Raw genomic sequence first — 9,289 nt, 5'->3', positions numbered from 1 at the left:
ATCTTCTGTGCTGGATCTCTAGGACGGTGCTAATCTAGCGTTTGCCTGAGGCTATCCGGCAAATGCCTCAGTGCAGGGCTTGGGCAGGGCGGGTCCCCCGGGATCTACAGAGTGGGCAGAGCAAGCAGTTATGGCTGCTCCCAGTTCTGTCCCCAGGGGCTCTGCCTCACAGAGTCCCAGCAACCTCTGCAATCCTTGGAGAGAAAGCTGCCTTCGAGTTCTGACCGAAGCCAGACAGTCCCACTTCTCCCGTTTGAGTCTGGGTCCCTAGAGACTCGCCCGGATCTGGAGCTCAGAGTCTGAAACTCCCTCCTGATTGAAAACAACAACCACACCCTCCGCCGCCAGCCCGCTCCGCGCGCACTCCGCACCTGAGTGACTTCAGCACTGCGCCCCCTCTGAGTCTGGGTATGATATTCTCTTTCCTCCTAGTTGTAGAACTTCCACTCAGCCAGCCTTCCTGTGGTTCTGGATAATGTCCGTTCTGTCTTTTAGTTGTATTTTTGAAGTGGTTGTTCGAGGCAGCAAACTCCAGTGTTAACCTATGCCGCCATCTTGGTTTCCAACTCAGTATGGAGCCTCCTAAGTCAACAACTTGGAAACCAAAAGCTTGTTAAAAAAATAAAATAAAATAAATTGGGTCCTGGCTAGTTTGGCTCAATGGATGGAGCATTGGCCTGTGGACTGAAGGGTCCTGCGTTTGATTCCCGTCAAGGGCACATGCCTGGGTTGAGGGCTCAATCCGCAGTGGGGGGTGTGCAAGAGACAGCTGATCAATGATTTTCTCTCATCATTGATGTTTCTCTCTCCCTCTCCCTCTCCCTTCCTCTCTGAAATCAATAAAAATATATTTAAAAAATATTTATAGCCCTGGCCAATTTGGCTCAGTGGATACAGCGTCAGCCTGCAGACTGAAGGTCCCAGGTTCGATTCTAGCCAAGGGCACATGCCAGGGTTGCAGGCTTGATCCCCAGTAGGGGGCGTGCAGGGGGGGGCCGATCAATGATTCTCTCTCTCATCATGCTTCTATCTCTCTCCCTCTCTCTTCTCTGAAATCAATAAAGATATATAAAAAAACTTATAAAAATAAACTGGGTATTAGTTAAATATTTTCTCAATTTTTTATAGTTAGATTTCATAACTGGAGAACTATGTAGGCTCCAGGAACAATTTAAACAAATAATTTGCCCTGCTTTAGGTGAGTTCATTTTTACTCTACGTAAATGAGGCAAAATGCTTGGAAATGGGGCTCCAACAGACCCTGTCCTGGGACTGGGGCACTGGGAGTCTCCAAAGATGCTTCACTAGAGAATACAAACCACCGATAGTAGTTTGCACGCTCTGAAAACTGGCTTTATTGTAAGTTGCTTTATGCATGTCCATTATGTTTCCCATGTCATTCACAAGGACCCCCCAATGGTTTCTATTTCCCCGCCTTATTTAGTGTTTGTATTTAATGAATATAAATAACAGCTTTTCAATAGATGCTACTTGGCTGACTGGCAGGGTTAGGTATGGGCTCCTCTGGAGGACTAGGAGGACAATTTCTGGACTAGCAACTATACATATGCCATTCCCAATGAAAAGAGATCCAACTTTTGATTCTTGTGGGCTAATTATTCATATCTGAAATGACTACGTTTAGCTGGAAGACTTTGAAAATCTTGTTCGACTCTATGTTCGAATTCTTTCTACCACATCCTGACTATATGGGAGTATTAGTTTGCTAGGGCTGCTATAATGAAGTTACTTAAAGGAGATGATTGAAAGAACAGCCATTTCCTGTCTCACAGTTCTGGAGACCAGAAGTGAATTAAGGTGTCGGTAGGCTGGCTTCCTTCTGAGGGCTGTGAGTGGAGGTTCTGTGTGGGCCTCTCTTCAGTTCCTGGTGGTTCACAGCATGTGGCAGCCTGATTCCATTCTTCACGTGGGGTTTTCTCTGCCTCCAGATTTCATCTTTTTATAAAGACATCAGTCATATTGGATTAGGGCCCAATCTCGTTTTAACTTGATCACCTCTGTAAAAGCCCTCTTTCCAAAAAAGGTCACATTCTGAGGTGCATATCTTTTTTGGGGGACCTAATTCAACCCATACCATTAGTTAGGATTCTTTTGGTTGCAAGTGACAGAAATGAAATTCAAATACTCTAGTAAAGGGGCCATTTTTTTGCCTCACATCACAGGGAAGGACAGAATGTACTAAGCTCGGGGGTAACGAACAGGGATAGCTCGCTGTTCCCGTCAGCAGTATCGCCCTCTCTCTCCATCTCTCGTCGCGGTGCATGGCTTCATTCTCCACCGCTGCAGGCTGGGATGTTCCATGGGGCATGGAGGCCGGCTTCAGGCAGGGTCAGACCTGCAACATTCCAGTCTGGTGATGCAGAAGGAAAGATGGTTTTCCTCTCTCATCTGCAATTTAGACAAGCCCAGGGAAGGATTCTGGACCCAGGCCTATGCTTGGAGTGGTCACTGTGGCCAGGAGGATGTGATTATTCCTCCCACGTGACTGCCCCTCTGGTCACTGGGCCAGGTATGTGCCTGGCCGTGGTCGTGGAAGAGGGTTGGGAAAAGACTGTTGGGCAGATGTAACCATCGGCCACACAAGGAGCGAAGTGTCCCACTGCGTGATGCTGCACACCTTATTCCCCTCTAGTCTCTATGATGTTCTCCTGTACTTTAAACAGAAACCTGCCATTCATATTTTCTAAATCTGTTTTTACAGTAAAGCTCTAAGTTTTAAAAACAGAACTCAAGGTCTTGCCTTGTTTAAACACGTTGGATGCCTTCAGCCTTTAGTTCATCTATTCCCCTGTTAATAACTTCCCACCCATTCATGCTGCTCGCAGAGCTGGGAGGGGGTGGGGGGGGGACCCTCTGCCCCAGCCACCCTGCACTCTGCCCACCTGTGGCTCCACTTCTGCCCCAGCGACTTCCTGTGTTTGCTCTTCAGATCCCTGTGTGGTGCGTGGACTCACTGACAGCCGCCTGAAATATGAAATATCAATGTGAGAGAAACACATTGACTGGTGGCCTCCCACCGTGCCCTGACCAGGGCCGGGGGAAGGGGAGGAGCCTGCAACTGAGGTATGTGCCCTTGACCGGAATTGAACCCGGGACCCTGCGATCTGCAGGCCGAAGCTCTATCCACTGAGAAAAACCACCAAATATTTTTATGGATTTCAGAGAGGAAGGGAGGGAGAGAGAGAGACAGAAACATCAATGATGAGAGAGAATCACTGATAGGCTGCCTCCTGCATGCCTCCTACTGGGGATCAAGCCCTCAACCTGGGCATGTGCCCTGACTAGGAATCGAACTGTGACCTCCTGGTTCACAGGTTGATACTCAACCACTGACTGAGCCACCACAGCCAGGCTCAGTGCTTTTCTTCAGTCTCCCACGCTGGCTTCCTCTGCTCCTCCCTCCAGTTCCTCTCCGCACTTGCCTACAGTCTGTTCTTGCCCTGGTGGCTGACCTGTTCGCATTGCTTCAGTGGGCAATTCCCTCGCTCTCTTGGCTTCCAAAGGCTTCACCCAGCAGGAGGTCAGAGGAGAGAGGACCAGACTGTGTTTATTCACCCAGTTTCCTCCCGACAGGGTCATTGCTGACCTCATCCCTCTGCTGCAGGCAACAGCTCCCACCGATGGCTTTCTCCATATGATGCTCTCTGCCCAACTTTTGAAAGCGGCTCCTTCCCCTGCCCCTTGAGGCCTGGTGTGGGAGGAGTGTAGGTGCCCACTCCAGGGTACAGCGTGTCCCTTATGGTTTCCCCACACTTGGCCACATCACGGTAAATAGTCCCCTCAAATTACCCAATACAATTGGCAGTTCTTCTCATGAGAACTCCGATTACCTCCCCTCCCACCTTCCAATTTCTAAACATGGTCAGTTTCAGATATTGAGAAAAAAAGAGATGAATGACGCAATCCATACTAAAGTGTGCGTGATTGATAGTATCATCCCTCAGGCACATTTTGTCTGAAAAAGAGCTGTGTGGATAAAATTAAGAGAATCCCAAACTGTGCAGGTGAGGGTTTTTTTTTTTGTTTGTTTGTTTTTTCCCTGAGGCCCTCTAAAGAAAATACTCACCTCCGCAGGATAGAACTAGCATCAGATAAAGGTACTTCTTCAACTTTTCAACAAAAGTGGTTTGACGGAAGGGAGTGGCCACATACCCTAGGGAGTCTAGTATGCCAGTGGCCCCAAGTAACCTTAAGCACACGCATTTCTTAAGAAGGTCCTGTTTTATTTAAAAGTACGTATATCTGAGTGTTTATTTCTACCCCCTAATATGTCTCTGTTCATCATGTTATTTCCAAAATTTAATAAGCGACTTTCTAGGAAGATGTCTCATGTTTATCATGTGACGTCACTGCTGGCAGGTGGCCCGGGGCTTCTGGGGACGTGGGCCTGTGTTTGAGAAGCCGGGAGTGCCGAGAACTCGGACACAGCGATAATGTGACCACTTGTTTGTCAGGCGTTTCTCACGTTCTCCCAGGCCTGTGTTTTCTCATAGCTTTCAGGTCTTAGGGGCGTTCTGAGATTTGTGATTAGCATTTCTATTTTAGACAGGATAATATATTTCACTTTTTCCCCCCATTGGGTGTATTTGACTTTTTCTCTTCTTTTAAATCATTTACTTATAGGTTACATTACTTTGATGCAAATTGCTTTAATTTTATATTTTTGTTTTCAGGCGTAAGTCACTTAGTATTTTTCTTGCATAAATGTATGTGGAGGCCACAGCTGGAGGCTGGGCCCTCTGAACTGAAACTCTGGTGGGGTCTTTACAAGATGGTCAGTAAATTCCTGAGAGGAGGCTTGGTGGACACGGTCTCTTTCCAGAGGTCAGGGGTCAGATTGCTAAAGGTCTAATGGCATTGAAGGTGGCCTTGGTGCCGTGGCCAGTGTGGCTCAGTTGGTTGGGTTTTTGGTTGTGTGGCATGCAGTGCTAAAGCTGACTCAACTGGTCAGCATACTCCTTCAGCCCTCGCAGGGACCTCACACCATAGGGCCGGAGAGACTGTCTTTACAGTACCCCGGGGCCAGATCTGCACCTCTTTTAAGTGAGGGTAGAAATACCAAGTGCTGTTAAAGAGTTTGCAGTTATTATAGTTAACAGTACTGTATTGGATATTGGAAAGTGGATACTTAAAAGTTCTCATCACAAGAAAAAAATGTGTAGCTATGTGTGGTGATGGGTGTTAAGTACACTTATTATAGCAGTGATGGCGAACCTTTTGAGCTTGGCGTGTCAAAATTTTGAAAACCCTAACTTAACTCTGGTGCCATGTCACATATAGAAATTTTTTGATATTTGCAACCATAGTAAAACAAAGATATATTATTTTGATATTTATTTTATATATTTAAATGCCACTTCACAAAGAAAAATCAACCAAAAAAATGAGTTCGCATGTCACCTCTGACATGTTTGTCATAGGTTCGCCATCACTGTACTATGGTAATCATTTCTCAACATATACATATATCAAATAATTCTGTTGTATACCTAGAATTCATACAATGTTATGTGTCAATTAGATCTCAATAAAAATTGAATTTAAAAAAGAAAAGAAACAAATTGAGGAATCAGGCATGCCATAAACTACTTTTATTTTTCCCCCTGAATCAAGAATAGAGGTGTAGATTAAATATGTTACAGAGCTTAATCTGGATACCTCTTCAGGGTCTGGGAGTATAGCTGCATTTCAATATTTAAAAAAGCTTACCTTAAAGATATAGTTTTTTCCCTCTCAATCAACCAATTCCTAATTCAATTACAGCAGTGGCAGCTACGTATCATATTGTAAGCCCAGAAAATATTCTGGACCCAAACTCAGTTCTGGTGTGTCTGGGACACCTCTGAAGTGAGCCTATTTAAGGAGGAAGGGAAGGGGGTGGAGAAAAGGCTCCCTCGGCTCCCCATGCCCCATTTTCCAGAGCAGCTGGGTTTTAAGCCCCTAGGATGCCCCAGGTAACTCCTAAGGCTACCCTGTTATAGATTGGGGAAGAAGCAACGTACGTGTGAGTTAGACTGATTAATGACTTAGAAGGAGCATACGCAGGCCTGGGAATTTGAAATCTCCAGTCACATCCTCCTTCTCCCAATACTCCTCACAAGGCAGGCGTCCTGCTCTAGCCAGCCATACTCTCTTATGTCACATGGTGTGACATAAGCCACAGGCGTAGCAGGACCCCATGATGTGAGTCTATTTCCTTCTACGAACCCAAAGACTCGGGCTGATGGAGACACACCTGGCCTTTTCTGAAGTCATATTTAACCATGAAAGAGAAAGCAAAAGAAATGTCTCTTGCTAAAATGTTTTCTTATTTCCCATGTGGGTAGCTAACTGGGCCTTTTAAATTCTGTCTAGAAATCATGATCTTTCTATTAGTGGCAATAAAAAAATCTACCGGTTCTTAAAGTTGTTTCTAGTATAACCATGGTAATCGACCATGAATAAACACAGTGTGTTCCAGGGACATGGCTGTTTGACTTTCAGCATCGAAGCCCTCTGCTGGCACCTGCCACAGCTGATTGAATTTGCTATAGAACAACTGTATGTCTGGGCCGGGGCTGAAATGAGAGGATGCACCAAAGAGCTGGGGAGGATGTAATAAGAGACAGATCGATCTGTTTGAATCCAGAATAAGTGCCGATCAGTATGCAGGTACAGGAAGTGCCATCAATCCCTGCCCACTGGGCAGGGTGGCTGCTGTTGTCACATTGCCTTTTTCTGGAAAAGTAACGTGGGGCTTGATGGAGATCTCAGGAAGAGGGGACTGTGGCAGGGGATGTTCGCTAAGGGTCAACTGTGGGTATGGTGGTTGTTGGACCAAAGTGGGATCATTAACAAATATGAGGTGCATTGTATTGGAAAGTCAAACTGCTATACACTGGTAAGGGAGAGATCATAGAGTCAGGTTTAAGAGCGTGGACTTTTGGACACATGACTTCACAGTGTCTACAGAGTAGCTGTGCACCTTTACCAAGATACTTAGTCTCTGCACTTCACTCATCACATCTGTAAAGTGGAGACAATGTCCAGTGAAGTGGCTCTGGTATGGCAGCGACGGCCAGCGCAGTCACCACAATCTCTGCCAACATTCACCAGGGCCCTCCTGCTTGCTACAGCTCCTGCTCGCTTTCAGCTGTCATCCTGTTTGACGTCTGCATGATCTTCCTTACTCACCTCAGGCCAGCTCTGGGCTGTTGATTCCTAATCCATGTCCCCAGCCCAAACTTCCTGTGTGTCACATGTCAAATGATTTATGGGGCTGGATACTTGGCTGTCCCAAAGGCATGTCAAAGTCAACCCCTCTGAAGCAAGAGCCATTTTCCTCCCAAGAGTGTGGTTCTCCTCCTGCGTGTTCATTGGACCTCAGCCACCGGGTCACACCGTGTGAAACTCCAGAGACACCCTCCATTGGCCCAATTTCTCCTGCACCAGATGACTTCAGTTTCCAGGTCTGGACACCCAACAGAGGTGGCTTCCTAACTTGCCTCCGCTCTCAGTGTGGCCTTGATTCACCCACCACCGCCAGGACCAGCTTTCTTTCTTCTTCTTCTTCTTTTTTTTTAAAGTTTAAAATGTTTAATGAAAAAGACCAAGAGCACAGCATTATTTACACGTGGGTAAGAAAAGAAGACAGGCCCAAGACCGCATCCTGGGCCGGCTGCGAGGCATCACTAGACTTATTTCCCTTCGAAAGAACTTTGTCTCCTTCCTACATTCTCTCTGTGAGCTGCAGGTGTTGTCACGCCCTGACAATGTGGTTAGAGGGGTCAGGGTTCAATTCCCATGGGTGCCGAAACCTCCTTAAACAAACTGCTCTGGGCAGTCCCGAGGGGACACAGAGCCGGCCAACTCGTCCCCAGCGCAGCAGACACCTCAGATCAGATCGGCAACGTTCAGGGGCATCTCGCCGATCCGCGTGGAGTAGGACTGCTCCACGTCCCGCAGGATGCGGCTGTCGTGGTTCTTCACCAAGTTGATAGCCACGCCCTTCCGGCCATACCGCCCCGACCGCCCGATTCTGTGGATGTGGAGCTCCCGGTTGTGGGGCAGGTCGTAGCTGATGATCAGACGTCGGTGGAGATGAGCGCCCGGCTGGCGCCCGAGCGGAACTCCCTCATGATGGACTCCCGCTCCTTCTGCGGCAGGTCCCGGTGCATCGGTGCATCAACGACACCATGAGTTTGGCTTCTCTCATTTTCTCCATCAGCCAGTCCACCTTCCTCTTGGTGTTGCAGAAGATGACGGCTTGCGTGATGGTCAGCGTGTCGTAGAGGTCACACTTTTCTCCGTCAGCCAGTCCACCTTCCTCTTGGTTTTGCAGATGACGGCTTGCGTGATGGTCAGCGTGTCGTAGAGGTCACACAGCGTGTCCAATTTCCACTCTTCTCTTTGCACCGCCACGAAAAACTGCTTGATGCCTTCCAGCGTCAACTCATCACGTTTCCCCAGGATGCGGACGGGGTCGTCATGAACTTGTTGGTCATCTCCAGGATCTCGTGGGGGCAGCGTGGCGCTGACGAGCACCACCTGCGTGGCCGGGGGCAGGTACCTGTAGCCGTCGTAGACCTCCAGGACCTGCTTTCTGGTGAGCAAGTCACAATGCCACTGGCCCTTCAGGGCGGACAGCACACGACCTCTGAGTCCTTGCTGACCTTTCTTACTCTGCCTCTCTAGGCCTCTGCCCCCTCCCTGAAATCTCCGTGGAAAACTTAGCTTCCACGGACACACTTGCTGCCCGGTGCCCCTGTGCTTTCGCACACGCCTTTCCTGCCTGGAGATGGAGATCTAATAGGCCAATGGGCCTTAGGTTCTCCCGGGCACCTAGTCTAGAATTTACCGCCTTGTTTCAGGCTGCTGACAGGGGTAGCCCGCAAGACAGTGCTCTTTAGTGGAGGGACCCTATTCTGCTCATCTTTGGTCCCAAGAGTCTGCTCTGGTCCCTGAGACAGTGTGAGCGGCCCCGAACAGAAATACTTTCTTTGTTCCGAATGGACTCTGCCTCAGCAGCTGACTTTTTGGGAGAACCCCCTGGAGGCTTCGGGGTTCCTGCGGCCCCGCCGCGCAGGTGAAAGGCAGCCGGGAGCTCGCCGCCTCGGGCTGGGCTGGGCCGGGCAGCCCCCCGCGCGCCTGCGCCCTCTGCTGCTCCGCGCTCGCTCTCGGAGCGTCGGTGCGCCGGTGTCTGTTCGGAGAGGAGCGGAGGCTTGGGTGACAGGCGAGGCGTGGGGAAGAGTTCAGCCTGAGTCACAGCCTTATTCACCGATTTCTCGGC

The 9,289-nt window shown here is 48.7% G+C and overlaps 1 pseudogene; it reads right to left on the bottom strand.

Moving 5' to 3' along the window:
* Positions 1-7,793: 7,793 nt before the first annotated feature.
* Positions 7,794-9,289, bottom strand: part of LOC102757822 — a 3,176-nt pseudogene continuing 1,680 nt past the window's right edge.

The sequence above is a fragment of the Myotis davidii genome, unplaced genomic scaffold (assembly GCF_000327345.1).
Source record: "Myotis davidii unplaced genomic scaffold, ASM32734v1 scaffold200, whole genome shotgun sequence".
Lineage (NCBI taxonomy): Eukaryota > Metazoa > Chordata > Mammalia > Chiroptera > Vespertilionidae > Myotis > Myotis davidii.
Note: the sequence above shows the minus strand (reverse complement) of the source record. Positions and strands in the feature narration are given on the sequence as shown.